This window comes from Rhyacophila brunnea, unplaced genomic scaffold (assembly GCF_057557595.1).
Source record: "Rhyacophila brunnea isolate RB1 unplaced genomic scaffold, BYU_Rbru_1.0 scaffold_22, whole genome shotgun sequence".
Classification (NCBI taxonomy): domain Eukaryota; kingdom Metazoa; phylum Arthropoda; class Insecta; order Trichoptera; family Rhyacophilidae; genus Rhyacophila; species Rhyacophila brunnea.
Window position 1 is genome coordinate 17,615,247 of NW_028232882.1, and position 14,449 is coordinate 17,629,695.

At 38.0% G+C, this 14,449-nt stretch overlaps 1 long non-coding RNA gene across 1 annotated transcript; it reads right to left on the reverse strand.

Moving 5' to 3' along the window:
• Positions 1-3,807: 3,807 nt before the first annotated feature.
• On the reverse strand, positions 3,808-5,320 carry LOC147070122 (uncharacterized). Its single transcript, XR_015070942.1, has 2 exons — positions 5,247-5,320; positions 3,808-4,434 (listed from the first exon to the last, which is right to left on the reverse strand). It is a non-coding gene; the product is annotated as an uncharacterized LOC147070122 (long non-coding RNA).
• Positions 5,321-14,449: the final 9,129 nt, after the last annotated feature.

Genomic DNA, 14,449 nt, shown 5'->3' on the forward strand with positions numbered 1-14,449 from the left:
TTCCAAAATCCGCTATGTAAAAAAACACAACTTTTCAGGAGAAGGAAAAAACCAATTTACTCAGCTATGCCTCACATTTTTTACAAAGTAAATAAACTGAAAATTAGATCCTTACGCCGGATACAGTATAAATGATATTTTATAATAAAATATTGAATACTTTAGTCGTAATAATTTTTTTTTGTGGGTAAATGGCACATAGCTGGTTTTATGTGGGTCTTTAAATCCGCTTTGTGGTAGAGGCAGCACAAGGCGGATTTTAATTAACGTGTATTTTAGACATAGCGGATTTTGCACCGGGTTAGAAATGATAATTACATAATTAAATGATATTAACTTTATGCGTAAAACATCTTTAACCAAGCCAATTATATATTTCGAACAAATCTTTATCTTCCCAGCCAAAATTTTACACATAAATAAGTAATTATCGAGTGAAGGGGAAATAAAAATATGCGGAGTAGGATGGATAAATCATTTTAAACAAATTTAGTATACGTGACATTTTATTTATCGAAACAAGAAAAATATAGTAACTAGTAGTACAAGCCAAATATTATTCTTAAGCAACAGATACCTACTTAATAATACAATAATAATCATCTCATCAAATCAATATAATTTTTTATCGTGAATATTTTACAAAAATTATCTCGTAATAAATTATACTAATGGTTTTATAAATGCGTTTAAAAATTAATAAATGTAAAAAATCTTAACACCACTGCACAGTTATGTACCGAAATATGACCTTATTCTAAAACATTAGAGGGAGAGGTTTAAAAGAATACTATTTTATGTAACAAAAATACTTTATGCAGTCATAAAATGTTTAAAATAACTATAAAGGATAATTAGGCTTCAAAATTATATAAATAGATTATCTACAACGTTTAAGGAGTGTCCAGGATCATTGTGTGAAAATACAATAAAAACTCAATTTTGACCTTCGACGAGCATGTCCCCCCCCTTAAGTAAACATAAATAATTATGTAGAAATAACTATAAAGGATAATAAGGCTTCAAAATTATATAAATAGATTATCTACAACGTTTAAGGAGTGTCCAGGATCATGGTTTGAAAATACAATAAAAACTCAATTTTGATCTTCGACGAGCATGTCCCCCCCCTTAAGTAAACATAAATAATTATGTAGTGTAATGTCATTTCAGGCTGTTTTTAGAGCTTAAATATTATTTTTCGACCAGTAAAATGCACGTTCTGAAGCAGGACTCAGTGCAAACTCCTGTGTGTGTCGCAATAGTAAGTTTTTTCCTTAAATTCAAAATGCAATATGTGAACGGACCTTCACATAAAGTATTTTGCAAGCCATTTTTTTAATGAAAATACATACTTGTTTTGAATTTTTATAAACCAGCTTTGATATTAGAAAACGGGTTTTACAGGCCCATTCGCCATGTCTTATTCTACCACATAGCGTAAAATATCGATTTTCGCAAAAAAAGTTTAGCGGATTTTGCAGGCGCAAAGACGATATGGTTGTTTGTTGATACACTGAACACCATTTGAAAAACGCTACCTTAGAGTCAAACAGATTTTAACCTTAGTGATAGGTCGAGGGCCTGCCAAAGATCCTGGACCGGGGGCCGGTTTCAAGATGTGGCAGCCATGGAAATCACTATATACTTTTATTCAAATACATGTTTTTACAATTTTATTTTCTACTTCAGTTTATTTGCTTTGTTAAGGTTTTTTGTAAAACCTGATCGAGATATGGTATTTTCATTGTAAAAACTGTAAATATACTATTATTGAAGTGTAAAACACTTTTCACAGACGCAGTGTTTACACACTACCATATGCGCACGAAAACAAGACGTGTGCTTCTGCTCAGGTTTTCAAGTTGTTTAGCTAGTGTTTTTCTTGCCAGATCCATCATTTTTTATGGTATTGCTTACAACAGCTTTAAATGTGTTGAAAAAAGATCAAGATTATTTAGTTTATTTTCATGCGCATCAAATTTCCGACAATCAGATACTTGATGCTGGGTAGGTAGGTTTAGTGAGAAATAAAACACAAAGAAATAATTTCATGTATTGTTTTTGTATATTAGGTACTATGAATTTTTGCTACATAAAATATTTATTTAACAATTATTATTCACCTAAAAGTAAAAGGTAAGAATGTTCTTTAATTCTATTTGTCCTACAAGCTCTTTGTCTTCATACATGAAACGAAACTTGACTGCCACGACACAATTCAATTGAATATAGGTAAGTATTTGTTAATTTTGAAATATTATTGTCAAAATGTGGTAAATTTTTTTCGATGCAGGAAAGCAAAGGAGACTTCACTTTTCCACGCCAAATAGCTTGCTTTCATACCCCATCCGGCATATTTTTGTCAACCAGTTGGCAACTGTTCCCAGATCCAGATTGCGTTTTCTTCAAACTAGCCACGCCCATATGTCCGAAATAATATTTATTTTTATCACTAATGACATAAAATTATCTTTCCAATAATGCCAATATCATGGCTATTACGATTTGTTTAATTTCATTTTAAAGTTCTATACCTCTAATTTATTCATATTCTCTTATATTAGATTTTTACATGGGGATATAAAAATGACAATATTGAGAAATGACATCTTGCAGAATCTAGTGACATCAGCCAGGAGTAAGGATTACTTGATGAAAATATGGTTTTGCTTTGTGAATTTCATCCTTTTTCTATATGAATACCAACCATCAGTAAGCCTAGTAGGTTTACTTAAATAAAAAGAGTTTTTATACTTTTGTTATGTTTTATTTATTAGTTAATGTTAACTGAAAACTAATTTCCGAATGTTTGAATATTTTTTGTTGGCGTGAATTATTAATGTCCATCTTGGCCAGGACTGGACACCATAGACTATATTCTCAATGAGAACTTACAAAGAGATGTTTCGACTCGAGGCAGTTGTTTTAGCACAGGTGACAACTAATACAATAGTGTATTAATTGTAATTACTTAATTGAGGATGTATTATTGCAACCTGTGGTAACCCATATACCAAAGTCTCATCAGGCAGGTTAGATTACCTGCGACATCTGTCGCGACTAGACCCATTTCCCCCCAACAAGCAAAAGGGAATGCCAGAGACCGGACGACTGACGGCCACCACCCAAAACCGTAGTTTGCAAGGTGAACGGAGGTTTTTATAGCGAGCAATATCAAGCTATGAAAAAATCAACAACGTTTCGACTCTTACAAGTCTCATCAGGCGGGTTCGAGTACCAGCGACGTTGTTTGAATACAACCAAATTTTACCAGACAACAGTCAATTTTACTCTACAAATTCTGCAGAAATCTACTTCTTAATTTAGTTTCCTCAGAATTTAGTACAGGTGGGCAAACAAATGTAAAATTAAGCCACAAATTACTATCTTGACCCTTTGTGTAGTTTTTCTGTGAGGCTAAAAAATGCAATGCTGACATAACCTAATCATTGAAAAACGACTCAATTGGTCACCAAAATTTAAATCCAAATAAAACCATGTTGTAATAGAATCAAATGGATATTCAAAGAGAATGCATGGCAAGAGACACCCTCTTGATTTAGGATACAATTAGATCATGGGACCATAAGAAATGATGCATCCAATAATCATCAATTGAACAAATGTTACGCAATAATCCGCAGAATCAGAAGCAAGAAAACGCAAAAATTGTAAACGCAAGTTTAAAAAAAATTGAAGCCTCAGACCTATCATGTAATATCAGATATGTATCATAAAAACATTTTTTTGGCTCTAAATGTTATCATCACTGGCTCCATTTTTTTTTGAATGAGAAAAAAAAACTAGATTTTAAAAGTTTTGTTTATTGAATGAAAAATATACAAACCATGAAATACTTACACTGTCAAACCAACCTTTTATTTACTTACATTGGCCTACGCAACAATTAAATTTAAAAAATTCACGCAATAACTTACGCACAGCATATTACAAATAGATTCTAGTGAACATGTAAAATCTGGAAACTATTCATTGACATTTAAAATTAATATTGTTGTATTGTAGTTCTGCTGAGTGCAATTTTCAACTAGAAGCAAAGGAAAATTTTCAGATTTTAACGTTCAAACCTTAAATACTTCAAAGGGGAAAATAAAGTTAAAATAAATAACAGTATGTTGACATCTAATCGAACACCGTAAACGCAAAACATCTCATTGATAACAAACTGCGTACATTTTAGACACCAAATTGAAAGAATACGAAATTCTCAAAATTTGGCAATATTAATAAATGCAGATATTCAAAAAACGAGAGAGAATTTGCTAGGCATACAAAAATACATCAACATTTTCAAATGCACTGAAGGGTTACCATTATTTAGAGATAATTTTCAAGTCATCTTTAATTCTTCTTCGCCTGTATTATTTCAGCCACATTGCATTTTCGGGTGCGCCATTTTGAAATCATTCCCTGTAACAAATTAACACAATATTGAAGACAGAAAACTTAACTCGGGGCAGGAATGAAGAACTAGGAAACGTTCAGACCGCTGTAGTAATATTTTGTCTACATGGAGCTTCAGAGCTAACCATAAGAATACTTTTTCATCATTTTGCAACGTAAATAATAATCAATTTAAAAATGGCGTCTGAAAAAACGACGCGACGAGAAAATTTAATTTACACGAACTTCATCGATCGTTAGGAATCGAAATAGCTTTACGGCAAATAATTAAGAAAAAATAACGCGGCCATGAAAACAAGAGTCGTCCGATAAGCGGGGCGAGCCCATTTTGTCTGAAAAGAAAAAAAATGTCGAACGCAAATTAGTCACATAAGCTTGTAGAATTACAATGAGTGAATTCAACTTTAGTGCATAGTACAATAAACGGCAGTATTACAAAAAGATACTAGAAGGGATGTAGAAGTCCACAGCCTTGTAAATCAAAAGTGAACTTTGGACGAAGCCACTGCGGCAAGTGGAAGGCTGGTTTAAATCAAACTTCTTGTTAAAGCATTCAAGTGTTTAATCATGATCAAATATTACGTTTCGAAACGCCTACAATAATTAAAGACACCCGCGTACGCAGAATGGAAAAAATTGACCAAGCCCTCCATTGTCTAAAAATGAAATAGGCAAAACCATTAATACGTACTCATACAACAAAATACAACGATTTTGTAGAACATACCGGCAAAAGGAACTCAATAATAACACAGGATATTCATTAAACAATGCGATTGAAGAAATATGAACAGATTATAAATTTTAAAATGGCCTACCTTTCAGCTGCAGGAACATGACGGCGATATCGGAGAGAACGACGTGCAGCTCTGGAGACATCTTGAAATCGAATGAAATAAAACGGAAAAATATTCAGTGACGAAGATTTAACAAATTGCCAGTTATTTAAAATATGTTCCCTATAACCGTGATAAATAAATCAACGGTATAAAAAGTACGAAACGAAACGGTACGAAAAGATATAACTCTACTAACGAAGTTCTAATGTGTAAAATGATTTTTCAAATAAAAATATATCCTGCGTTATTATTAAACCAAAAAGAGAAAATTGTTTATTTTTATTTTTTACATGTGGATCACTTCAAACCCGCGTTACGGCAAAACTAATCTTGAAATTGGCTAGCTAAAATAATGCCATCCACAGACCAACGCGATTATTCGCAGCAATTTTCGGAATTATTATTCGCGACGCACAGATTTTGGAAGGGAATTAAGTTATTAACTTACAAAGTTCAATATGGAGCGCTGCGATTGTTTGACGTTTTGGTACCGAGCATTCAAATAGGTATATCAATAATTTTATATTATTATCATTGATGCAATTTGTCTCCAACACTGCCATCCATTCGCATTTACCCCGTCAAAATATCCCGAAAAAAGCACCCGCATCGGTATGGATGGTCCGGTCAAAAGAGTCTCAAAAATAGCCAAACATACAAATTGACGGCTTTTGATGTATCGTTAGATCTCCTGCGTGCATGAATGTTTCGTTTGTTCATTAACAACATGTAGGTAGGGAGCATTACAGCGGCGTTGGCTTTTTTTGAGACTCTTTTGACGGGACCTTCCATACCGTATATTTTTTCGGGATATTTGAACGGGGTACTTAGTGAAAATACAAAAATGCAAATTTTCACGTAATTTCAATGGAAAAACCATAAAAAATACATGAAAAAAATGCAATAAAATTACTCAATGGTATGCATTTAAAAAATGTTTTGTGTAAAAACTTGACGGCCGCTCAAAATCAAATTTCTGATGTATTTAGTCTATGCTACCATGCTATGCTACCACCTTATGTGCTCGGACGTGGTGGCTTGGCGGGCGCGGGGCGGCGGCGGTGCGAGCAACTGAAACTTATGAACACGTCTCGACATGTCCGTGGACAATGCGCGAGGACGGGTGTTCGCGCGTGTTGTTTTGGCGCCGTGTAGCTTGGCGCAAACAAGATCGTACATGCGGCGGGCTCTTCCAATACTGCGCGCATAGAGATGTCCGCAAAGAATGGACAGCGCCAATGCGGGAAACAAGCGAGCAGCGGGTGTCTCAAACCATCATGAGCTTACCGCGCGCGTCAGGTGCATTTGTGGTATTATCTTCGCAAAGCATAGATAGTGCGAAGTGGGCTCTATGTTACGACCGTACTCCCTGGATAAACGTCAGATTTCTATAATCAATACTTGAAAGCATCTAAGCGTCACTTTTTGAGCAAAGACAATCATCGGAAAAATTGCTATTATATGGCTTAGGCGCTATTATAAGCGTAGACAATAATAACAAATATAAAAATCTTTTACAACGAATAAAATTCAAAAAATTTCAATTACCTAATAAAATTCGCCGTTTTCAAAAATCAGTATAGTATATTAGAGTTCGCCAATGCATTTCATAAAATTTTAATAATTATAAAGTAATCTTTGACACAAAGCACTCGTGCTTAAACCTTCGTCTAAAAACGCTCTGAAAAGGTAGGTAAAGCCTCAATTACATTGAGCTTCTTTACGAGGTGTTTATTGGCGAATTTACAGGCAGATTATAAATTCGCCAACAAACAGCTCGTAAAGAAGCTCAATGTAATTGAGGCTTAAGTATGCGAAAATAAGGAACATTTTTCAAAATAACGTTATAGATAACAATATTTTTTGTATAAAAATTTTCCGTGTTACATAACTAAACGATATTGTTATTATTTCAGATAATTTAGACTCAAATTTAATCAATAAAATGAAAGGAGTTTTACCTACCAATAAAACTCTTATTATTCATGTTGACTTTGAAGTCCTTGAGATAGGGTTTGCTCTTTCTTCTTCGCGTGAGGTTATATTCTACTAATTTATTTTCCTTTTTCTTTTCGTTGGTCATTCTCCCCTTTTTATTTACTGGTCATACCCGCTTGCCTTTTTTATGTAGGGAGTTTGGCATTCCTTTGTTTTCACTATGATATGGCTCAAGGAACCAGGTAGAAGTTACCTGGACTTCAAAGTCAACATGAATAATAAGAGTTTTATTGGTAGGTAAAACTCCTTTCATTATTCGAATTTGACTTTGAAGTCCTTGAGATATCTGTTTGTTATCACCGTCCTGGTGTTGGGTATGCCAAATTCCTGTATGTGACAATGATTCATTGACGAGGTATAGACCATCGTGACTTTCAATGTATATAGTTTAATAGAGAAGTTAATGGGTTCTTTTCCCCTTCTGATAGTGGTGTGTCCATCGTTCTCTGGTAGTTGTCGTGAAATGTCGACACTACGCCAGTTACCTCTCTTTAAGATATCATCTATTGGGTATATTTACTGTTTAAGGAAGCCACCACTGAGCGGACACTGCCTGGTGGTTCTTGTACACCTGCTTCCAACAGTAATGACCTTATTCAATTCCCTATAACTGTCCTGGTGGCTAGTTTTGGTGGTTCTTTTGAAGATATAAATAATTCCGAAATATCCTTCCTCTCTCCTTGGGTTTGACATGCAGACGTGTTTCCGTAACCAGAATACTGGGTCGATGTTTTGACACGTGGGAGCGCTTAGCTTCCATTCCGATTGACGATGCTTGGCGGTATCTGTCTTTGCGCAAAACATTGGCCATACAATTATGTGATCACATAGTGTGAGGTCATGAACCCTTCGTCCCGATGCGAGAAGCAGCCGAGTAGGTAGCTGTCCTACGAGACATTTCGAAAAGGTTGTACTCCACCGGTGTTGTTTTCCTAAGATGATCTACCACTCGTCCTGGATCCCAAACCGGTGGTTTAACAGGTTTCGTTTTGTGTACCGAAATTGCTTGTAACATATTGTGTTGTACTAGGTACCTCGTTGATGGTGATATCTACAATGATAATCGGTTTGCAAAATGTGGCTATGGCTGACTTATGCACCAGGATGGTGTTGTACGACAAACCCTCCATGTTGTGCAAGTAGCCTAGGTATCTGGCCAATTCCATTGGTTGAGGGCTATTATGATCCATTAGGTTCATGTTAAACCATGTTATTGTCTTCCATTTGATCCAAGCTGGTTGTAAGTTGTTAGAGTCGAAGGCCGCCATTTGGAAGCAAGGAGTGCCCTTTCTTCCACCATTCAATTTGATGTTATTTCCCCCTACCCGAAATTTACCATAGTTAAAGGGACAGGTCCTGGGTCCTTGGAGGTGGACGGTTGGTCTCCATACCTACTAGTGTCGTATGTAGGTGAGGCATTGTATAAGGAGGTACTGTCACCCTTTTTCGTAAGTCCACTTCCCAAAAGCATTGTTTCCAGCTCGGTGCCTCTAGTAAGTACTTCCCTTTTGCTGAGTTCAGGTGCGCTAGGACTCGTGAAAGTAAGTTTGGTGGGGGGAATATCCACGCAAGTCCTATACTCGGCTGAAGGCGTCGTGAAACAGCGCACCACTGTCTGTAACGTCTCGTGACACATACGTTGCAACGACATGTGCTGTTTCGCTTGCGAATAAATCCACCTCGGAAACACCCCATCTTTGAAACAGGGGGATGGTTGCGGTGTTGATGAGGTGCCACTCGGGAATGAGTTGTCTGCGGGAGAGATGATCTGCCACACAGTTGTAATTTCTGCGGAAGTATTGTGCAGTAAACGTGATGTTAGCTCGACTGGTAAATACTAGTATCTGTCGGCATAGGTTTAGGAGGTGACAGATTTTGTGCCGGCCTCGTTGTTGATGTATGCCACCACTGTTTTGTTGTCTGTCTGCAGAAGCAGATCTGATCCTATGATTGATTGTACCCGAGATTGAATTGCAAACATTTCCTTCATGTTGGAATGCCATGCCATGCTAACTGGTCTTGTTCCCACGTACCTGATAGGTGGTGTTCTTTCAGTTGGGCTCCTTAGCCTGTGTCGGCTGCGTCTGTCGTCAGGAAGTGATTGAATGTCATTCTGTGTGTCAACTATGAGGAGCCTATCACCTGGAGCCACCACATGATGTCCTGTTAGGCCTGTGGTGGGATTGTCGCCTATTGGCGAGAATTTCACCTCGACAATATTGATGACTGGAGCTTTGTAGCCGTCGGCAATGCAACCTTCCTCGTGGAGGTAGGATGCGAAGTTAAGTCGCCCCCAGAAGGGATTGAACATGTGCTTGCCTGAGGGACCAACTGCCTTTTTGTACCTGCGTTGTGTCAAATCTGAGGATCCTATCGCCTAGGGCCACCACATGATGCCCTGTTGGGCCTGTGGTGGGATTGTCATCAATTGGCGAGGATGGGACTTCGGCCATATTGATGACTGGAGCGTTGTAGCCATCGGCAATACAACCTTCCTCGTGGAGGTAGGGTGTGAAGTTGAGTCGCCCCAGAAGGGATTGGATATGTGTCTGTCTGAGGGACCAACTGCCTTTTTGTACCTGCGTTGTCAACTCTGAGGATCCTATCGCCTAGAGCCACCACATGATGTCCTGTTGGGCCTGTGGTTGGATTGTCATCAATTGGCGAGGATGGGACCTCGGCCATATTTATGACTGGAGCGTTGTAGCCGTCGGCAATGCAACCTTCCTCGTGGAGGTAGGATGTGAAGTTGAGTCGCCTCAGAAGGGATTGGATATGTGCCTGTCTGAGGGACCAACTGCCTTTTTGTACCTGCATTAGCAGATGGTGACGGAGTGCTACACACTTCTCCGGCGACAGAAACCTCCGCTTGTGTGTGTCCCACGTGATGTCCAGGAACCCTCATTGGCTTGGCCTTAGACAGGGTCTTTTAATATTAATTAACCACCCTAAAGACTGTAGGAAGGTTATCCTGTATTCCACCTGAACCGAGACTGTTTCTCGGATTGGTTGGCCACTAAGAAGTCGTCTGGTAAGTGAATATTCTCAGCCATTCTTTCGTAGGAATTCGGCGACCCAATTGGTCAGGGATGCAAACATAATCGGAGTGGCTGACAGCACGAACGGGAGACACATGAATTGTAGGAGCTCCTCTTGGTAGGCTAGTCAAACGAATCGACGATGTTGAGAAGCCATGGGTACCTGGAGGTATGCCTGGCTTAGATCTATGATTACTAGCCAGTCTTCTGTTTGTAAGACGGCTGGAACCTCGTAATGGTGAATTAGTTTGAATGGCTTTGGCTGTAGGAACGCATTCAAACGCTTTTGGTTGAAAACAGGGCATAGGGTCCCGTTTTGTTTCTTGATCAGAAACAGGGTTGAGAGAAAACTGGGGGTTGGACCCGCTTCTTCTAGAACCCCTGAGTTCTTTAAGTCCTCAATCTCGAGAGTGACCTCTGCTGATTGTTGCGTTTGAAATTCTTTCCGTAAAAGTAAGGAAGGACTTACCAATGGTGGTGTCCGCACAAAAGGTGTCGGGCTACGGCTATTATTTTTTTTACCAATGTTGGGGGGGGGGGGGGTACACTACGCCATCCAGCTCCCCGAAAGTCTCCTAGGCGGCCCCCAATGTTGTTGGTCGTCCAGATGCGGTCACCTCCGCTTAGAGTACGAATCCCTGGTAGAGCCCGTACCTCCGATGGAGAACTCCCTTCCCACAGGACGTGCCTCCCGAGTGAAGGTATCCTTTCGGTAAGAATCTGAGTCATGTTCTCGCAAATTTTATTATTCTTTGTCCCCAAAACCCTCTTCGATTTTTTGGTACAGGCCCATCGCTGTTATGATGTTTTGAGGAATGGTTGCCCAATCCACTAACCCTTGCATACCCTTACAGAAGCTGTCCCGTTGGGAAAACATCGTATTCTGGAGGGCCGCGATGGTCCTCTCCGTCAGATGGTTTGCTGATGACGAGTGGTCGCACCGACGCAACTTGTCATATAGACCAACTCTACGACCGTAGGGGCCGCCAATAATTATTTTTTGGGCGTTGTGCCTCTCCTTGCCGGTCCCCCTGCTGAAATAAGGTACGTAACGAGGATACCTCAAACATCAGCATCTTAATCGACGCTCGTACGTTGAACTTTTCCTCCTGTAGCAGTCCTGCTTCGCCGTCTAATGTCCATTGCTTTTAGAATATCCTCCTCACTTCAGATGTTGCGCCACAATCACTGATCACTTAACGTTCACTTAACTATCACTTAACGTTCGTTCAAGATATTTTTTTTTAATAGTTAGAATGAACTGTTTGTTTTTTGGGCGTTGTGCCTCTCCTTGCCGGTCCCCCTGCTGAAATAAGGTACGTAACGAGGATACCTCAAACATCAGCATCTTAATCGACGCTCGTACGTTGAACTTTTCCTCCTGTAGCAGTCCTGCTTCGCCGTCTGATGTCCATTGCTTTTAGAATATCCTCCTCACTTCAGATGTTGCGCCACAATCACTGATCACTTAACGTTCACTTAACTATCACTTAACGTTCGTTCAAGATATTTTTTTTTAATAGTTAGAATGAACTGTCAGCGCAACATGTAAACTATAAGAAAGCCAAATCCATAATGAAAACAAAGGAATGCCAAACTCCCTACATAAAAAAGGCAAGCGGGTATGACCAGTAAATAAAAAGGGGAGAATGACCAACGAAAAGAAAAAGGAAAATAAATTAGTAGAATATAACCTCACGCGAAGAAGAAAGAGCAAACCCTATCTCAAGGACTTCAAAGTCAAATTCGAATAATAAGAAATACGAGTGAAAATGGCTTGAATTATTCTTATTTACACTTTGATTAGTGATTGTTTTTATAAGATAATAATATTTATCCATAGTCAGTATTCCGTATTTAATTTATATTCATTTAATTAAATGTGTAATAAATAAAACAGGCTCCAGTTTATGATATTTAATATTTCGCTTCCACAAACAAATGGCCCGGTCAAATAGCCTCGATAAAACGGCTCACACTGATTGAAATTAAGCGTCACTGGTTTTCATTAAAATGCCACTTTTCCTACTTAAAACTTACCTTTCGGCATAATATACATATCATAAATATGCATGAAGCGTGTTATCTTTCATATTAAATATTATACCAAACTAACCTCGTATTTTTTTTAATCTTAATTTTCTCGGTAATGCGTTAATACGGAATACTGATTATGGATATAAATATTACAATCTTATAAGAACAATCACTAATCAAAGAGTAAATAAAAGCCATTGAAGAAATTATAACAATGTCGTTTAGTTAACACGGCTCAATTTTATATATCAAATATTGTTTTCTATAACGTTATTTTGAAAAATGTTCCTTATTTTCGCATACCTACTTATCTATTTAGAGCGTTTTTATGTAAAGGTTAAGGCTCGCACAAACCAACGCGAATATTCACCAAGTACCCCGTCAAAATATCCCAAAAAAAGCACCCGCCATCGGTACGGAAGGTCCGGTCAAAAGAGTCTCAAAAAAAGCCTATGCCGCTGTAATGCTCTCTACTTACCTGTTGTTAATGAACACACGTGACATTTATTCACGCAGGGGATCAAAAGATATAATGAAAGCCATCAATTTGTCATATATTTGGCTATTTTTTGAGACTCTTTTGACCGGACCTTCCATATCGATGCGGGTGTTTTTTTCGGGTTATTTTGACGTGGTAAATGCGAATGGATGGCAGTGTCGGAGCAAATAATTGTATCAATGATAATATAAAATTATTGATATATTATTTGAATGCTCGATACCGAAACGTCAAACAATCGCAGCGCTCCATATTGAACTTTGTAAGATAATAACTTAATTCCCTTCCGAAATCTGAACGTCGCGTGCTCTTTCCCGTAAGCCAATACGAGCTTGATTGGCGAATAATTCGCTTTGGTGTGTGCACGAATGTTTTAGGTTACTTTATAATTATTTAAATTTTATGAAATGCATTGGCGAACTCTATTATGCTATACTGGTTTTGAAAACGGCGAATTTTGTTAATTTAAAATGTTTGAATTTTATACTTACATTGTAAATTATTTTTATATTTTTACTTATTGTCTACGCTTATAATAGCGTTTTCGCCATATAATAGCGACTTTTTCGATGATTGTCTATGCTCAAAAAATCTCGCTTAGATGCTTTCAAGTATTGACTATAAAAATTTGACGTTTATCCAGGGAGTACGGTCGTAACATAGAGCCCTTTTTCTAGTCTATTTTATACATTTTCATAATAAAAAAATATAAACATAATAAAAATGAAATATATTAAGTAGGTACGTCATTTCCATCCTAGAGCCGGGGTGCAAAGCTATGAAGCGTATACTTTACACCTACATTTACACCATATTAACCGAAAAGTCATTTTAAACTTAGTTTCCTTATATATTATCCAAAATATATTATCGACCAAGGGTACTTGATGGAATTTAAATTTAAATTAATAAATATAAATTTACCAAATAAACAGGAATTAACTGTATTAGATGACAGTGTGTATTCACCATTGGTGGTGTTTGAAGATGCCGAAAGGCTATACTCGGATCGCAAAAAATGACTCAAAAAGAATAGTAAAACCTTAAATCAATTAGAATATACTTAATCAAATATTTGCGCATGTTACTCTAATTCGAAAAATTTGTCTGGTTGTTCCCTCAGTTTCTTGTATAAGTTATAAAATTCTCCTGTTAAAGCGCTTTCCATATTGATTTCATGGTCCCCATATTTTTCTGCAAAGTTTTGCCATTTCAAATAGGAGTTTTCCAGCAAAAACTTTTCTGTGTTTATGGTTTCCTATCCCTGATTTGACGCTGGACACGACCGGACGCGCGCGGGCTACTACGGACACTCTGCCCGTGCCCATCCCCGCGCCTATTCCGCGTCGTACACGCACCATGACTACGGCCAAGCGCTAAGTGCTCGGCCATAGTGATTTGGCGGGCGCAGCGCGGCGCGGCGTCTTGCGAAACTCAAACGTATAACCGTGTGTATTATGTCCCAAAAAAGACGCTGTCCACAAACATTTCACACACGGTAATACGTTTGAGTTGCGCAAGACGCCGCCGCGCCGCCCCCGCGCGACCACTACGTCCTTGCACTAATACACTTTACGCGAATTGGGTAAAAGTTGTTGCAATTCTGAAAG